Source organism: Akebia trifoliata, chromosome 1 (genome assembly GCF_017979445.1).
Source record: "Akebia trifoliata isolate Shusen 1 chromosome 1, ASM1797944v1, whole genome shotgun sequence".
NCBI lineage: Eukaryota > Viridiplantae > Streptophyta > Magnoliopsida > Ranunculales > Lardizabalaceae > Akebia > Akebia trifoliata.
In genome coordinates, this window is record NC_141375.1 from 13,922,903 (window position 1) to 13,941,792 (window position 18,890).

Below are 18,890 nucleotides of genomic sequence, written 5' to 3' on the forward strand. Positions count from 1 at the left end.
AGTAATCAACACAAGGACTAATAATTGGATCCAATCATTGGAACAAGCACATAATTTTTAGTCCAAACCAATAAAAAAATTTATATGGTTCAATCAAGGGTCTCCTTTGGGTGATCCAAAATAATCCAAAATTTCAGGGAATATTAAATTGAGAATAGAGCAATGGTTGTAGAGATAAGGAGCGATGAACCTTTCTTTTTTTCTACAGAAACTATTACTAAAAACTTAAAAAACTCAATCCTAAACAAAAAATTTTATCGCCACACCAAGTTATACATTTGCAATCAACAAAAGTATTAGCCAACATCATGACATGATGTACTCCATATAAAAATTGGTGTGACAGTAGTGACATAAAAAATTATTCTCGACATCCCACCAAAAGGGCTACCACCAAGTCTTTTTTTCTTTTTAATATTTATCAAAACAAAACAAAAAACTCTTTCCCAATTTTCGGGGTTAAATTCATTCAATGGCTAAGATGTTGTTTTTCTACAACGCAAAGGGGGAGAGAAGAGGGCGTATAATAGGAAATTTGCCTACAAAGAGTGCAGCCAACACCTGAAGAAAAGATGAGACGCTCATGGTTCATTTGTTGTTTCGAGCAAACAAGAGATGGGACAATAACGGAATAAACTCTACAACCTGTAGCAATCACCCATTAAGTTGGCGGCAAATGACTTGGCATAAATACTTCAACAAGACTAGTATTGAAGAACGTTGCCTACACAACTACATATTTCAACAAATATTTACCAATCATCCTCTATAATTTTCATTTGGGGCCTATGCTGTGGCTTGAATGGTCTTCAAAATTTTGTACTTCTTAAAGTTGATTAATTGAGGCACAACACATCTCTAAAGAGAGGATATCAAATAATACACATTATGGTTTTTGTAGTCCCTCCGAAAATGTATTATTTTCAAAAGAATTGGGGGCCTATCAGATTTGGGCGAGTTTGAATTACCACCTTGAGTCAAAGGGGGACTCTGTTCTGTGTGCTCATGCGACTTGGACAATGAGTTGCACGGTCTAGCAAAATCCCTTGCATTACTAGGGTCAATCACCAATTTATCTAATTTTTGCTCATTCTGTAAAGCCTCTGGTTTCCTCTACAATGCTTCATGTTCGGCTTGAATACATAAAGGAACACCATTTTACCATCTTTAACCCGTCTTTATTTTAATGTGAAGCCCATTTGATTGCTGGAAAAAATCAACTTTTTATGGACCGCACCAACTCGCCACAAATTCGACAAGAACAAGAAGATAAGAACTTAAAACAGTCTCAGAAACTCGAGTTTGATCAATCTCTGTAACACCATAGCTTATAACAAATCTCCGAAACAAGATGCCACTCTGAAACTCTATTTTTCGTTGATTTGGAGACCGAAACCAGATCTTCTTTGGAGTAACAATACAAGAAGATGAAGAAGAACCAAAAAAAAAACTGTAAATTGCAAATCGAAGAGTTTTTATGAGCGAATTCGATTGAAAATCTAATGAATATTGTCAGATTGGAGATTATTGTCGCCATGATCGAGTTTTTTAGAGAGAGAGAGAGAAGAGAGAGGTGTCTCTGCCCTTTCTTACTGTCTCTTCTTTACCATGTGAAGGAGATAGAAAAAGCAAAAAGGGAATTCTTCTAACGGCACACTACACTCTTTAAAACAATTGTTGTTGCTAACAACACGTTTATGCGAAGAATTTTTTTATTTTTGTCAACGGACAGAACATACTCGCATCAATAAAATAAAAAGTTTATTTTTTTAATTTTCGTCTTTAAAAATAATATTGTATCAACACCCACTTAATGAAAATAAAAAAGAAAAGTTTTTTTTTTGTTTTTTTATTATATAGGACAGATCAACACACGCCTAAATAAAAATAAAAAGAAATAAGAACAAAAAAGTTTTTTTTCTAAGAAAAACAATCTCCATGCTTCAACAACCATTACTCCATTCTAAAAAAAACTAGCTGCTTGAAATCTTATATTATTTAGGGTCACCCTAAGTGACCCTTGATTGAACCATAGGAAATAACATGTCAAAACCAAATATTCAAAGTCCAAATCAATGATCAATAATTGAGCCAACAAAAATAATAAAAACAAAATAAACAGATAAAAAAAATAGACTAAAAAATAAAATAAAAAATAAAACTAGGTCGTTTTGGCAATGTTCCCATACTTGGGGCTTTTCAAGTTTGATCCTCAATAGTCCCCAGCGGAGTCGCCATTGAAAGTGCCATCGATCCATGGGGTGTACGAATCCGCTTTTAACCATTGAGGTTTGGGAGTCTCCACCTAGTTATTACGATCTAGGAATCGAACTTTGACTTTAAAAGACAAATAATACTAATCTACGAAAGAAAATACGGGTCCGGGGATCACGTTACGGGGTTGGAAGGTGTTAGGCACCAACCCCGCCCGGCAAACGCCGATCTCTACTAATTCCCAAAAGCGATTACATTGCTAAAAAGACCTAAATAATATATATATATATAATATATTTACCTTTACGAACGCAACGGTTTTGTTCCCTCAGATGTGATAGAACAGCTCCTCGTACAGCACTCCTCACTTTGTTCTGTCACCGGATTCGCTTCAGACCTCCAAGACGAAGTACCTCTTTCTTAAATCTGAATTTTTTCTTATTTGTTTATGAATTTCTGGGTGTTTTTTGAAAGGTGTTTATTGGGCTAAAGTTGGGGTATGGATGTTAAGTAAGGAGTTAGGGCTTCAAAATTAGGGTTTATGGGAGGTTTGGGAAACTTTTTAACCTACTATTCTTATAGTTTATTTTTTCATACGAAAATAGGTTGTAGGGACCCTTATTTATAGATTTTTTTTAAAGTATTTTTTAGATAAAGTTAGTGTTTAATTATGTTTTTTTTAGATAGTTTTAAAGTTTAATTAGAAGTATTTTCGATAGAGTTAGTGTTTAATTAGAATTACATTAAATAATTTTAGAGTTTAATTAGAATTCTACTAGATAGTTTTAGAGTTTGATTAGAATTTTATTAGGACTTTGACTTTAGTCTTATAAGTAAGGATTTTGACTTAAGTCTTACTTGATTGACCTGACTTTAGGATTTTGACTTGAGTTCTACTTGATTGACTTGATTTTAGGATTTTGACTTGAGTCTTACTTGATTGACTTGACTTACAAAATTAATTTTAATTAGGATTTCACTTTACATTAATTAATGTTTTAATTATTAATTTTAAAATTTTTAATTATTAAAATTATGAAATTACTATTTTACCCTTAGAGATGACTTTTTGCGTTTTAAGTCATTTTTCAATGTGTCAAGATGTTTTAGAATCAATTTTTCATAAGGAATTCAATAGTAATATTGGTTTGTGTCATTTATGAAATTTTTGTGCAAAATGGTCGTGAACTTTATGAGGAGCGCTTTCATAATTTTGTCAAATTTTGTGAAAATTGGCGAAATGGTTTATTTGGTTTTGATTTGTTGTTTTATGTGTTTGATAGGATTTTCCTAAGCGTAATGTAGGCTCTAGAGATGTTTTAAGGTTAGGAGTATTTTGATAATTTAATCATTTTTAGTGATTTTTATCGTAAAACTTCTTTTTGTCTGCAAGATGATGATTTCTATATTTTTGGAGTTATATTTTCCTAGCATAGCATGGTTTCTATAATTTTGTTAGTTCAAGATACCTCATCCGAATTTTTGAAATATATCTAGTAACAAACAAAGTATTGAAATAATCATCTATTATTGGGAACCGTTGCGATCAGGTTAACGAGTTGATTAATCAGGCAAATGCGAAAATGAGGTGTATATATGTTCCTATTTCATCAACATTCTTTGCCCATACTACCTCAACAACTTTTTATCAATCATAGTCTCCATGTGGTGTAGATAATTTCATTACTCGATCCATGTCAATAGTTTCTAACTCTAGCAAGTGTGCAAAATCTCAGCTGAATTATATGATCTAGAGGAACCAGTATTGAATAGAGCTCCACATTCTAATATTACAATTAAAAATCGTACCTTCTAATATTTCATTGGAGACAGATACTTTATCCTTGGTTACAACCCCTTTCTTACGACTATAATAAAGGGCACTCTCTTCTGATATGTCCCACTTGACCACACGTATAACATGTTAATGATATTGTCTTCATAGATTTTTGGGCAGTTGATAGACCGAGGTCTGTAGGCTCTGAACCTTTCTTATTAGTTTCTTTGGCCCTACTGGCATCATTAGAGTTTCAACTGCTCTATAACTTAGTGATGGGGGAACTCTACAACTCAATAGTGAAGGAGTTCTATATTGTGGATACACTTATCCGGAGGAGATTGGTCTCGAATACCTTGGCCTCTTGATCGGATCTGATCTGGGAGGAAAAGAAGTCTAAGGTCGACTAATTTGCCCATAGAGGTCTGTAACTCCATCTCCCATCGCTTTATCCTCTAAGCTCGACTCATCGTATTTCTATAATTGGTAGTCTCAATCATCAACCTCCTGGCCCTTAGATGGGGTTATAGTCCTCTAAAGAATGAACAGGCCTTCTGCAGATCTATCAAGATAAGCTCGGGCGCATATCGTGACAACCTAGTAAACATCATACCATAGTCTCTAATCGATAGATTTCATTGCAGTAACCTCAAACACTCCTAGTACTTGATTTCTCGAGTAGTGTAGACACCCAATTTTTCTTCTCGCCTGATTAATCAACTCGTCAACCCGATCGCAACAGTTCCCAATGATGGATGTTTATTCCAATGCTTTATTTTGTTACCACATATGTTTCAGAAATCCGGATAAGCTATCTTGAACTGACAAAACTGTAGAAACCACGCTACGCTAAGAAAACATAACCCCAGAAACATAGAAATCATCATCTTGCAGACAAAAAGAAGCTTCACGATAAAAATCATTAAAAAGACCAAATTACCAAAATACCCCTAATCTAAAAACCACCCTAAAGCCTACGTTACGCTTAGAAAAACTCATTCAAACACATAAAATAACAAATCAAAACCAAATAAATCATTTTGCCAATTTTCACAGAATTTGATAAAATTACGAAAATGCCCCTCATAAAGTTCACGATCATTTCACACAAAATTTTTTATAAATGACAAAAACCAACATTCCCATTAAATTTCTTATGAAAAACCGATTCCAAAACATCCTAGAACATCAAAATTAGACTTGAAATACAAAAAGTCCTCTCCAAGGGTAAAACGATAATTTTATAATTTTTATAATTAAATTTTTTAAATTAATAAATAAAGCATTAAATAATTAAAGTGAAACATTAATAAAATTAATTTAAAATTTTAAACAAAAAAAATGATCGATCAGGCTCTAAGGAAAAATTGTTAAGGGTTGCCGAGATATTTATTCTAGGACCCCTCCATTTGGGGGTCCAAAGAATTAAAGATATAATAGAGGGGGGTTCTCCAAAAAATTAAAATCAATCAAGTAAGACTAAAGTCAAGATATTAAAGTCAATCAAGTAAGACTAAAATCAAAATCTTAAAGTCAATTAAATAAGATCAAAAGTCAAAATCTTAATAGATTTCTAATTAAATAATAATTCTATTTAAATAATCCTAATCAAATAATAACACTATTTAATAGAATTCTAACTAAAATATAACTCTACCTAAAACAATTCTAACTAAAATATAACTATAACTAAAAGAATTATAATTAAACAAACACTTAAAAAAATCCATAAATAGGGGTCCTCACACCCTATTTTCGTATCAAATAATAAACTCTAAGAAAAGTAGGTCAAAAAGCTTCCCTAGCCTCCCACAAATCCTAATTTTGAAATCTTAACTCCTTACCTAACATCGATACTTCAACTTTAACTCAAAAAATACCTAGAAATCTTTCAAAAACACTTAAAAACCCATAAAAAAATTTGAAGAATTTAGATATAAGAAAGAGATACCTCAACTTGGATATCAAAACTCAAATCCGGTGACAGAACGAAGCGAGAAATACTGTATGAGAAGTTATTCTATCAGATCTGAGGGAACAAAACTATTGCGTTCGGAAAAGGTAATTATTTTTATTTTTTTTATTCATTAGGTCTTTTTAGCAATGTAGTTTTATTTGGGAATTAGTAGAGACCGGCGTTTGCCGAGCGGGATTGCTAACACCTTCCAACTCCGTAACGTGATCCCCGAACTTTGTTTCTTATTTTTCGTAGATTAGTTTTTTTTACCTTTTAGAGTTAATGTTCGATTCCTAGACCGTAATAACTAGGTGGCGACTCCCAAACCTCAAAGGTCAAAAGCGGATCCGCTCACCAAGCGGATCGAGGGTGCTTTTAGTGGTGACTCCACTGGGAACTATTGAGGATCAGACTTGAAAAATCCCAATTATAGGAACATTGCCAGGATGACCTAGTTTTTTTTTATTTAATTTGATTTATTTTATTTATTTATTTATTTTTGTGGCTTGATTGTGGATGATTTTGGGTATTATATTTTTGTCTAATTAAGGGTCACTTTTTGATGACCCCTAAATAATGAAAGATTCAAATTGACATATGAAAAGGATGGAATGATGAGGTTGGGATAGCAATGTTAAAATATTTTTACAGAATATTTTATTGAGAATTAAGTTTGGGCACCTATTAATAAAATGTAGATCTCATCGAGCAGATTAATTTAGAACCTGAATTCACTCAATTTCGTTATCGGGAGCCTTGGATATCATCGATACAAGTCCAATATGTAAATCTGGAATTGTTACTAAATAAAGATTGGGACAGTAATGTTAAAACATTTTTATAGAATATTGTAATCAGAATTAGGTCTGGGCACCTGTTAATAAAACGTAGATCTCATCGAGTAGATTAATTTAAAACCTAAATTCACTCAATTTCGTTATTGGGAGCCTTAGATATCATCGATGTAAGTTCAATCTGTAAATCTGGAATTGTTGCTGAATGAAGATTGGGATAGTAATGTTAAAACCCTTTTACAGAACATTCTAATAAGAATTAAGTATGGGAATCTCTTAATAAAATGTAGATCTCATTGAGTAGATTAATTTAGAATCTGAATTCAGTCAATTTCATTATTAGGAGCCTTGGATATCATCGATGCAAGTTCAATATGTAAATCTAGAATTGTTGCTGAATGAAGGTTGGGACAGCAATGTTAAAATATTTTTACAGAATATTCTAGTTAGAATTAGATCTGGGCACCTGTTAATAAAACGTAGATCCCATCGAGTAGATTAATTTAGAATCTGAATTCACTCGATTTCATTATCGGGAGCCTTAGATATCATCAATGCAAGTTTAGATTGTATTTTCCTAATTCACAGAAAATTCGAATTTATCTAATGTTAACACAGTTAATGTACCTGAGAGCGAGCTCATTTGGCACTAGGATCTTTCTTTTTAATTTTCTTTTGAGATGTGTTTCTAATTTTTTTTTTATAATTAAAAAATAAATAAAGAGAGTTCATCGCTCCTCATCTCAACAATTATCATTCTATCATCAATGTAACATCTATTGGAATCTCGATTTATTTTGGATCACCCAAAAGTGATAATTGATTAGACCTTAAAAATTATAAAAATTATGCCTATTGCAATGTTTGGGTTTGATCAATTATTCTATGTCATGATCATTAATTGATTTGCCATTGATCTTGATGATGTTATTGGATTGGTATTTATTTTGGTTAATATTCATATGGTATCAATGTGTGATGATATGATCAGGCCCATGGGCCCATTTGTTTGAAAAGGCCCCAGGCACACCCCACCCTGTTTTGCACACACCACATGCACGTTTATTGTTTTGCATGCTTGCATGTCCCATATAGCCAACGTGACACTAGTGTGTGGTCCAGTCTCTTCAGAGATGCAACGTCATTCATGAAAATCACAGCTCCAGTCACGTACTATAGGGTATATCAAACTGGGACATCAGTACCGTCTGATCAGGTGACTCTGAAAGGTATATCGATGCACCCAGGCTGGAGCGACCTGAGCCTTTGACCTATTGTTAGCCACACAGTCACATGTCCCGTTTGCCAACGTAATACTAGTACGTGATCAGTCCCCTCGTGGGATGCCAAACCTTTTATGAAAGCTATAACTCTTGACTCGTATCCGTAGGTATATTAAAGATAATCCAAGTACATCAATTGCACTTCTTGGTCAAAATCGATATCTAAGCGAGATCCTACCTCGCTGTACCCTACTGTACGAGTGGGATAGACTATGTATATTCTAGACGAGAGGTATTTAAGTGGGCCTTTCTCAGCATCGTGCGCCACCTCTCAATTGGGGATCAAACTGGCTTTTTTGACATCAGAGAAGTGAGTTGGAGTTTTGGATTATCACCTATACGGTATATCAAACCAAGTCACCACGTACCGTCTGATTGAGTACGCTCGAGAGGTATATAGGTGTACTTGGGCAAGGGTGGCCAGATAAAAATGTATTACACGTAGCAAGCTTAGAGTCTAAAACCTCCCCTATAGGTCATGACTCGAACTTATCATAGGTGTTCCCAGGTTGTTATTTGAATGAGACCTTGTGATTGATGAATTCATGTGAATGATATATGAGATCAGAATGTATGATTGTCCTCAAGAATAAAAAAATTTTGCTTTTGAAAATTAAAATGGGTGCACCGACCCAATAAAGAATCCATTTTTTGTAATAATTCATAATGACCCAGTCCATCTCGATCCAACAATCATAATGGGCCGGGCCATTTAGATCAAAATGGAAATCAAATTATTTTCTAAATTCGGGTTCCGACCCATTTAAAAAGAAGAAAAATGTTTTTCGGAAGAAGAATATTTTTCAAAAGAAAATACTTTCCAAAAGAGAAAGAAGGAAAAAAGATTTACAAAAGATATATTTTTGCATGAACCTTGGAAATTTTCTTTTTTGCATGGACTTTGAAAAATTACTAAAATGTATTTTTCTAAAAAGAAAATGACTTGCAAAAAAATAATCAGATTTGTGAAAGTTTTATTCAATGAAAACATTATTTGTCAATAATTTTCAAGAGTACAATAGAATTATTTTCCTTCTAAATAATCATTGCATGAATTTTCAAGGTTCATTCAAAATGTTATCAATGGGGTGATACTAGAATTGATTAAATTCACCTTCAATGAGGTTTAATTGTTATCATTGTACCTAAGCTCAATCATCCATCGTCTAGCTAGGGTTATAAGTTTAACAAATGTTAATATCAAGTCAACAGTCAAAAATGACTTCAGAATTTCTCAACATCACCCAGTTATTCCCTGAAGATCATAGTGCTTCAGTCTTGCCGGTTATAAGCATTGTCTTGAATCCTCAGTCCATAATCAAGCCTGTTGTGAGTAGTCTTGAGTTTTCATGAGTCATTTGGGTTAGTTAGAGTCTTTTTTTTCAGTAAGGTCATGTCTTCTTTTCGAGTCGATTCTTTTTTCTATTGAGTCGACTTAGTTTGTCGAGCCATAGAGGTGTCTGTCGTCCCTTCTGAATTTGATTGGATAAAGAAAATTTTTGAATACCTCAAACGCATTAACGAATTAACTAATAATCTGATAGGTTTCTCTCCTGAACAAGAAAGATAAGAGTTGGACTCAACTTTTAATCAAGAAAACAAAGGTCATTGACCTCGGAACAGAAAATAATTCCTAAAGAGATTCAAATAGAAATCATCCTATCCCTAGAGGAACACAAGGGGATAATGAATTTTCTCAAAAATTTCAAAAGACTTGTTCGTGTGAGCCTATGAGGATATGTTAAGTGCAAGCTTGGGTGTTGTCTGACACAGAATAGATACTGGCTTGAGAAAATGAGATCAAGGAAGATGTTATAAAATGTATTAGTGCTACACTTCTCAAAATGGTAGAGCTCCCAGAATAGATTACCATTCTCAGATTAATGAAATAGTTGAAGCGGTATTGATCTCTGATAATGGGTCGTACATCAAAGCTTAGGTAATCACTCTATGTTCAAAGTTCGAGATTCAACATCATATTATCTCTCTATCGTCCTCAGATTAATGGAAAGGTTGAAGCAGTCAATAAAATATCTCAAAACAATCATCAAGGAAATGTGTCAATCACACCAGGATTAGTTAGAGAAGTTACCATTCACACTAGGGGCACATCATACTTTAATACAGTCTTCCATTGGAGCTATTCCCTACTTTCTAGTGTATGATATGGAAGCAATCTTACCAGTTGAAATGGAAATCCCATATCTCAAGGCCTTCAAGGAAAGTCAATTGTTAGAAATAGATTGGGTTAGTCAATGGTATAAAGAATTAAACTTGATCGGAGAAAAACAACTTAGATTTCTATATCATGTACAAGCTTATCAAAGAAGAGTCGTCTGTGCGTTTGACAAAAAGATCAAGGCTCATCACTTATAAGTTAGGGATTTGGTACTAAAAAAAAATTGGGCACCTATCTTTGACCCTAGAGGGAAGTTCAAACCAAATTGGAGAGGTCCGTTCATCATCAAGGAAATATTACCAGGAAAAGCTATCAGACTTCAAGATCATGATGGAATCGAATTACCAGAACCAACCAACCTTGACCAAATCAAATGGTACTACATTTAAGGAGGCTATTTTCAGCCGAATCAATTCTCCTATTACCCAATTCAATATATCCTTTCTCAACCTCTTTGCAGCCTTTTCAAAAAGAAAAAATTATGCCTTTTTATTTCTCAGCCCGATCACCTAACCTAAGGGAGGGAAGAATTCGAACTACGTAATGGTCTGATCCCAAAATTCTGGGGTACGTAGGCAACCTAAGAAGTTACTTCAGGCCCGACCACATCAAAATAAAAAATAAATTCCCCGACAAAGAAAAAATCTAAAAAGAAAAAAATTCAAAAGAAAAAGAAATATCATCCAAAATAGGAAAGAAAATTCAAGGAAAAAGAAAACAATTAAAAAGGAAATGCTACACAAGGGGCATTTAGGTTTTTGAGCCTCAAAATTCTTTTCTTTTTATGCCCAGTCCAAAGCCTACCCATAAAAGTCCTCCTAAGTACCGTGTGAAAAGTCAAGGAAGATAGCAAAACATGATCAGACAGCAATTCTATAAGGAAGAAAAGAAAAAAAAAAGCCTGCTAGGTTGAAAACCTGAAAAGGGCGACTTAGGCAAAAAATTAAGGCAAGCTCGCAAGGTTGAAGATTCGAAAGGACAACTTTAACAACAATCAGAGCAAAGGAAGAAAAGAAAGCTCACTAGTTTGAAAACCTGAAAAGGAAATCTAGGCAAAAGCTAGAGCATACTTGCTAGTTTGAAAATCTGAAAGGCAATCTAGGCAAAAGTTAGAGTAACAAAGAAAATTAAAAAATCTCCGGGGAGTTAAAAACTAAGAGCGGTCTGAGCTGAAACATCAGAAGTCCGAATAATCAAGTTTAATACTTAGCTTAAATCAGACACAGACTCGGAAGCCACAAATATCTTGTCAACGATCGATCTGATTTACTTTTCCAAGTGAACCAAAGGAGAGAAGGGTGAATTCTATGATGAGTCTCAAAAGGAAATATTTTGTTTTCTTGAGCCTGACTCAAAATCTTCTGTAAAATTAATCAAAATTAAAAGTTGGATCTTTATTGCGCTTGTGGCAATCAAATATTTCAAACCTTCATACAAAGGGCATTTTCTTTTCCCTCTAAATATGTAGTTTCCCCCCTTATACTAGGGGCATTTTTTTAATTTTTGCATGATGTGTTTTTAATTATCTTCAATGCCATGTTTATTGTCGAACTATGGGCATTTTATTTTTGAGCAATGTTAATCTTAAAAGATAATGGGAACCCCAAACTTAAGATTACCCTCTTGATAACAATTTGTCAAAAAACCCTTAAGGTTCAAAATAAATAAAAACTCATGTTTTAAATTCATAAAACTTTTGGATCAAACCTTGAGGGTTAAACAAAAGCACTTCGGATCTTACATTTGACTGTGCCCAAAGATTAACTAATAACTCATTAGGAGATATGGCATTCTTTCGTTCCCAGATCCTTTTCCAGATCCATTCATTCTTGGATTCGATCATTCTCTTCCAGATTCATTATCTTCCAGATTTATTCGTTCCTCGATTCATTTTAATCAGTCTCTCCAAATTCATTCATTTATCTGCCAGTTTTGCTCAGTTGTCGCTAAGGGTTAAATTGGATTTTGCTCAGTTGCCGCCAAGGGTTAATTTGGATTTTGCTCAGTTTCCACCAAGGGTTATCTTCAATTTTGCTTAGATGCCGCCAAAGGTTATCTTGGATTTTGCTCAGTTGCCGCCAAGGGTTAACTTGGATTTTGCTCAGTTGCCGCCAAGGGTTATCTTGGATTTTGCTCAGATGCCGCCAAAGGTTATCTTGGATTTTGTCTAGTTGTTGCCAAGGGTTATCTTGAATTTTACTCAGATGCAGCCAAAGGTTATCTTGGATTTTGCTCAGTTACCGTCGAGGGTTTTCTCAGAATTATGCTTAGTATACACTCAGATTATGCTCAGTTTATGCTCAGTCTATGCTTAGTTTATGCTCAGATTATGCTCAATTATGCTCAGTTTATGCTCAATTTATATTCATTTTATGCTCAGATTTTACTCAGTTCCAACTTAAACTCTTTGAAATTTATCTCAGATTTTAAGTCACACACTTGCACAGTTGTTACATCAGTCAAGGAGAATTTTCTAAAATTCAATAATCTAACACTGCCAGTGTGAGCTCGCGCTCAAGGACCTGATAATTTTTTAGTTCGGGGAGAGCGTTACCTTCAAGGATCCGAACACCCCGACGAATTGCTAAATCAGGCTGCAAAATGAACTGTCACTAGCTTTGACATTCAGATATCGCACTATCTACAAAAATAGATTTGTTATCTAGTTTGCTTCAACCCTCTGCCAAAGAGAGGCATCTGTACACACCCCATTTTTGCACTCGCCTGATTAATCAACTCGTCAACCCGATCGTAACAGTTCCCAATGATAGATGTTTATTCTAATGTTTTATTTTGGTACCACATATGTTTCAGAAATCCAGATGAGGTATCTCGAACTAACAAAACTGTAAAAACCACCCTACGCTAGAAAAATATAACCCCAGAAACATAGAAATCATCATCTTGCAGACAAAAAGAAGCTTCACGATAAAAATCACTAAAAAATGACCAAATTACCAAAATACACCTAATCTCAAAACCACCCTAGAGCTTAAGTTATGCTTAGGAAAACTCATTCAAACACATAAAATAACAAATTGAAACCAAATAAATCATTTCACCAATTTTCACAGAATTTGACAAAATTACGAAAATGCCCCTCATAAAGTTCACGACCATTTCACACAAAAAAATTTATAAATGATAAAAACCAACACTCCCATTAAATTCCTTATGAAAAATCGATTCCAAAATATCCTAGAACATCAAAAACAGACTTGAAACACAAAAAGTCCTCTCCAAAGACAAAACGGTAATTTTACAATTTTTATAATTAAAATTTTCGAAATTAATAAATAAAGTATTAAATAATTAAAGTGAAACATTAATAAAATTAATTTAAAATTTTAAACAAAAAAAAAATGATCAATCAGCCTCTCAGGCAAAATTGTTGAAGATTGCCAAGATATTTATTCAAGGACCCCTCCATTTGGGAGTCCAAAGAATTAAAGATATAATAGAGGGGGGTTCTCCAAAAAATTAAAGTCAATCAAGTAAGACTAAAGTCAAGATATTAAAGTCAATCAAGTAAGACTAAAGTCAAAATCTTAAAGTCAATCAAATAAGACCAAAAGTCAAAACCTTAATAGATTTCTAATTAAATAATAATTATATTTAAATAATCTTAATCAACTAATAACTTTATTTAATAGAATTCTAACTAAAATATAACTCTACCTAAAATAATTCTAACTAAAATATAACTCTAACTAAAAGAATTATAATTAAACACTAATTCTATCTAAACAAACACTTAAAAAATTCTATAAATAGGGGTCCTCACACCCTATTTTCGTATCAAATAATAAACCCTAAGAGAAGTAGGTCAAAAAGCTTCCCTAACCTCCCATAAACCCTAATTTTGAAGTCCTAACTCCTTACCTAATACCCATACCTCAACTTTAACTCAAAAAATACCTAGAAACCCTTCAAAAATACCTAGAAACCCATAAAAAAATTCAAAAAATTCAGATCTAAGAAAGAGATACCTCAACTTGGAGATCAGAAATCAGATCCGATGACAGAACGAAGCGAGGAATACTGTACGAGAAGTTGTTCTATCAGATCTGAGGGAACAAAATCATTGCGTTCGAAAAATGTAACTATTTTTATTTTTTTTATTAATTAGGTCTTTTTAGCAATGTAGTTTTATTGGGGAATTAGTAGAGACCGGCGTTTGTCGGGCGGGATTAATTCCTAACACCTTCCAACTCCGTAACGTGATCCCCAGACTTAGTTTCTTATTTTTCGTAGATTAGTTTCTTTTGCCTTTTAGAGTCAATGTTCGATTCCTAGACTGTAATAACTAGGTGGCGACTCCCAAACCTCAAAGGTCAAAAGTGGATCCGTGTACCCCGCGAATCGAGGGCGCTTTCAAGTTGTATTAAATATAAATCTATCAACAAACATCCTCTCGAAGTCTATCCACTCAAACGATCCATCTCTCAATACACTCCTCTCAAAATGTTACTAATGATTGGCATCCCCGTTCATTAGAATGCAGTCACCGTCACCCATTGATTTCTCGGGCACTACATGACACTCAAAATCTTTCAAGTCTTCAAAACCCACTCATTGACCTCAACTGGATCAGAAAAACTCTCAAATCTCGGTGGACGAAATCATTAAAAATTCTACAACCATATCATTGGATTTACTTGTTCTTTGGGCATGGGAATTATCTCATTCTTCAATGGCACGACTTGTGGTAGTGGTCTCTTGGTGGAATAATATTTGCCTCTTGTGAAGAAGTCTAACACTCCCTTATTTCTTAGATTTAGTGGTGCATCTTACAATTGTGGTAAGTCTTGTACCATTTCTTGCTTCCGATCACTAGTCTTGTTTGTTCAGGATGACACGAGTACATTATAAACTTTATTGAAATGGGGTTGTCTTATTGTTTTCTCAATTGATTTTTTTAGCATCTTTTTTAGCCACGCATCCTTAATCTGTTAACGTCGATCCGAACATTGCTCTCCTTTATGTTCCAATTTGTCACATTCATAGTATATCACCACTCTTTTTTTTGACTGATTTAGTAGTATATGTTATTGTTTCTTATAAAAGTCTTCCATCCATTGAGTTGGTATGTCTATAATTTCACTCCTCATGTATGGTTAGTTTTCCTATGAATTTGCTAGTTTCATAATTGTTTATCTTTTGTTAGATATTAATTACCTTCCTTCCATTTAGCTTCGAGGTGTTGGTGGTTATATTATTCATATTTCCTTTCTGAACTAGACATGAGACTCAGCCATCTGTCTCATGAATAACATTACTTGTGCTATCAGGTCAGTGGTTTAATCCAAAACCTATTTCATTTCTATTGCATTTCGACATCTACCTCATCCACACCTCTCACTTGTATTTATCCATAACAAGCCACTTATCAAAATAAGGCCAAAATCACTTTTATGAAACTATGAATTGCTACCGTAGCTTGGAACTTAGTAATGGACTCCATTTCCATTGCTAACAAAACAAACCTAGAATCCTATCCTAGGCTTACTAGGCTCTATAGACTTCTAGACACGGAAGAACTCATAATTCCAATACAAAACTACTAATGAGCTCGGATACCGAATTCCTAGTGACACTCTATGATTATCACTCTAATATCTATGGTATCAGTCAACTCCTATAAACATAACAGATCTATATCCCATATGGATCTAATGCTATGCTCTGATACTATCTGTGGTGTCCCGCCAAACGTTAATATAAAATCCCATGTCAAATCTAGAGGTACAAGGTGGCGCTTCGAAATTTCGGCATAGTCTCCTCTGTTTCTGTTACCATTCCAAGGTATTCAACTTGCATCTGATAAACGACATACAATCTTGCATATATACATACAAAAACATAATATTAGCGGAAGCCTATATACATCTAATAATGTATGATAGATCAGAGTGTGGAAGAAGAAATTTATATACGGGATTATACAAAAATTTCTCACTCTAACAAAAGTCCTATTGCTCAGAACACAATCTATAATACTCTTGGACAAATCAACACCACTAGGGGGTATAACCCCAATACTCACCAAGTGACGAACTCTGACTATCTATCTGACCCATCAGATGATTCTCACTCGTTTTCTACACCTGTCTCGCAAAGTTTTGGATCTAAAATTAAAAAAATAGAGAAGGAAAAGGTGAGTAACAATGGTTACCCAGTAGGGAAGTAAATAATTTCTACCAATAACCTCTCTTAAGATGAATGAATAAACATATTAAATTATATTAACATTTGCAAAGTTTTACAGAAGAAACTACGATTAACTGATACATATAACCAGGGATATCCAACTAAACATTTTAAGACTCACATTACATTAATCAACAGTACTCACTATAACATTTTCTTTTTATACAAATCTAATTGACCAAATAGAAGTATTAAACATGCATTTCATTTTATATATCAAAATAAGGTAATAGATATATAATACACAATGGGGGAGTATTAGAATTAGAGAGTTGGGATTCACAACTAGATCGCTTCCAGTCGGGACATGATGTTACAATTTCTTATTGGCTTTTAGTTCTTGATTTTGTGGCCAATCGCTGTACTTACCACGCTTGATTGACTATTTATCTAGCTCAGGCTGACCGTTTAACATGTCTGTAAACAATGGGTCTCTTTTCGATGTGTCAGAACGTTCAACTACTATAGATTGTTAGTGATCACTGACTAATCATCTTCGTCTATGCCTATCAAGCGTGCATGTGATTTCCAAATATACAAACTATTCGTATACGACCACTTTTACATAACAAGTTCACTAGTAAAGATAGAGAGGAATAAACCTGGATTTCAGTCGTGACTCCACTCTCATACGCATCCTATACCACGTATGAGCTTGGTGGTCCCTATCGTACATCTCAAGATAGTACACCACTCCGGATGATATGACGCACTACTGTGGTCACCCAGCCTAAAATAAAAAATAGAATAAAAAAGTAAACAACGCCCCGCGCTAATAGAAAGTAAATAAACATTCAATCAGTCTGTAACACCCCAGATTTTTCAACTCATATCTCGAGGAAATTAAATGGTGAGATTTGGAGGAAAATATCGAGTGAAAGACTTAGAGTAAAATACTCGAATATTACTATGATTAATTTTGAGGAAAATCAATTTCGCCATTAGATTCAAAAGGATCGAAATATATACATTAGCCTGTAAGTAAGTTCGAATTTGAATTCGGATGGAGAAGTTATAGAATCCTCGAATTTCGTGTTAAGTGGGATCCAAAATAGTAAAATTTCGTTAGAGCGAGAATCGAAAAGATTTGATGACACCATCGTAGCGAAAAATTATTCGAAATGGTATATTCGTTTGTCGCTTTCCGAATCCGAATAGTTAAGTTATGATCGAAACTAGAAATGATGGGGAAATTACAAGTATACCCTCAGCCCTTTTATAAAAGAAAACTCACTTTCTTTTATTTCATTTCACTTCTTCACTCTTCTTCAAAGAACTCAACTCAGCCATTTTCTAGACCTAGGGTTTGAACCCATTCCTATCAAGATCTGTCTCAATCAAGTTTGAGTTGAACCTCGACGAAGAAGGCAAAGTCGTCGGCGTTGTCGAGCTCTACGTCCTCACCCCATCCAACCTCCATTTTCTCTTCTTTTCTCTTGGTCTCCCACAAGAATCAGCAAGTGGGTTTTTGTATAATCACTTGGAACCTCATCCAAATCATAGGAGAGTCGTTGTTGGTCTTTAGGAAGCAGGGATAACACCTTCAAAGAGGGTTTCACAACCAACCACTCCGTTGGCACCCGAGTTCAACCACTTGTAGAACTTCGAGCCGTCAAACATTGATCCTTAGTGTTGATTCATCACCATTGGCGTCCACAAACAAGTAAGGGACTTCCAATTCTTATTGGTAGCTTTAGATTTCCGAAATGTGCATTTAGGGTTTTGAAACAAAACTTATTGTTTGCATTTAAATCGTAGAAATTGGTGTTTGATTTCAAATTTATGATAGAAGTAGGTGTTTTGTTTATGTTTTATCGAATTTTGATAACAAAATCGTAGGTGGGTCGAATGGTTCGAAGATTGGAAGAAGAAATCGAAAAAGGGATCGAAAAATCCAAAAATCGCGAGTGAGGTTCATGCTGTAGGTGGGAAGGGTCGGTGCCACCGGCACCTACCGAAGGCATTCTGTCGGTCCCACCGACAGAATGTTGCTTCTGCCACCGACGAAATCAAGAACCCGCCTAAAACTTTGTTCTGTCGGCAGGACAGTCGGTCCCACCGACACCTGCCGATGTGTATTCTGTTGGTTCCACCGACATCATATTGATTCTGCCACCGACAGCCACCGACAGACACAGTTTTGACCAGAACAGTGTTCTGACTCTTGGCTTGACCTCCTCACACCTTATACACTATTTCTCACCCTCTATTTCATTAAAAACATTTAAGTAATTACTTTCTATTTACTTTAAGTTCTTTAATGAAATTAAGGTTTTACCCCCCATTTCGGAACAATGGGAATGGTTTTAAGATCCAAATCTCAAAGGATTAAAATCCGAATTTTGGTTTAAAGAACAAAACGTAATTTTCGACGTTTTCGGCAAGTTTTCAAAATGAAATAACTTTCGCGTTTCTTTGAATTAGATTACAAAAACTATATGGTGTCGAATCTCATGATCGAGACTTTCATTTCGAA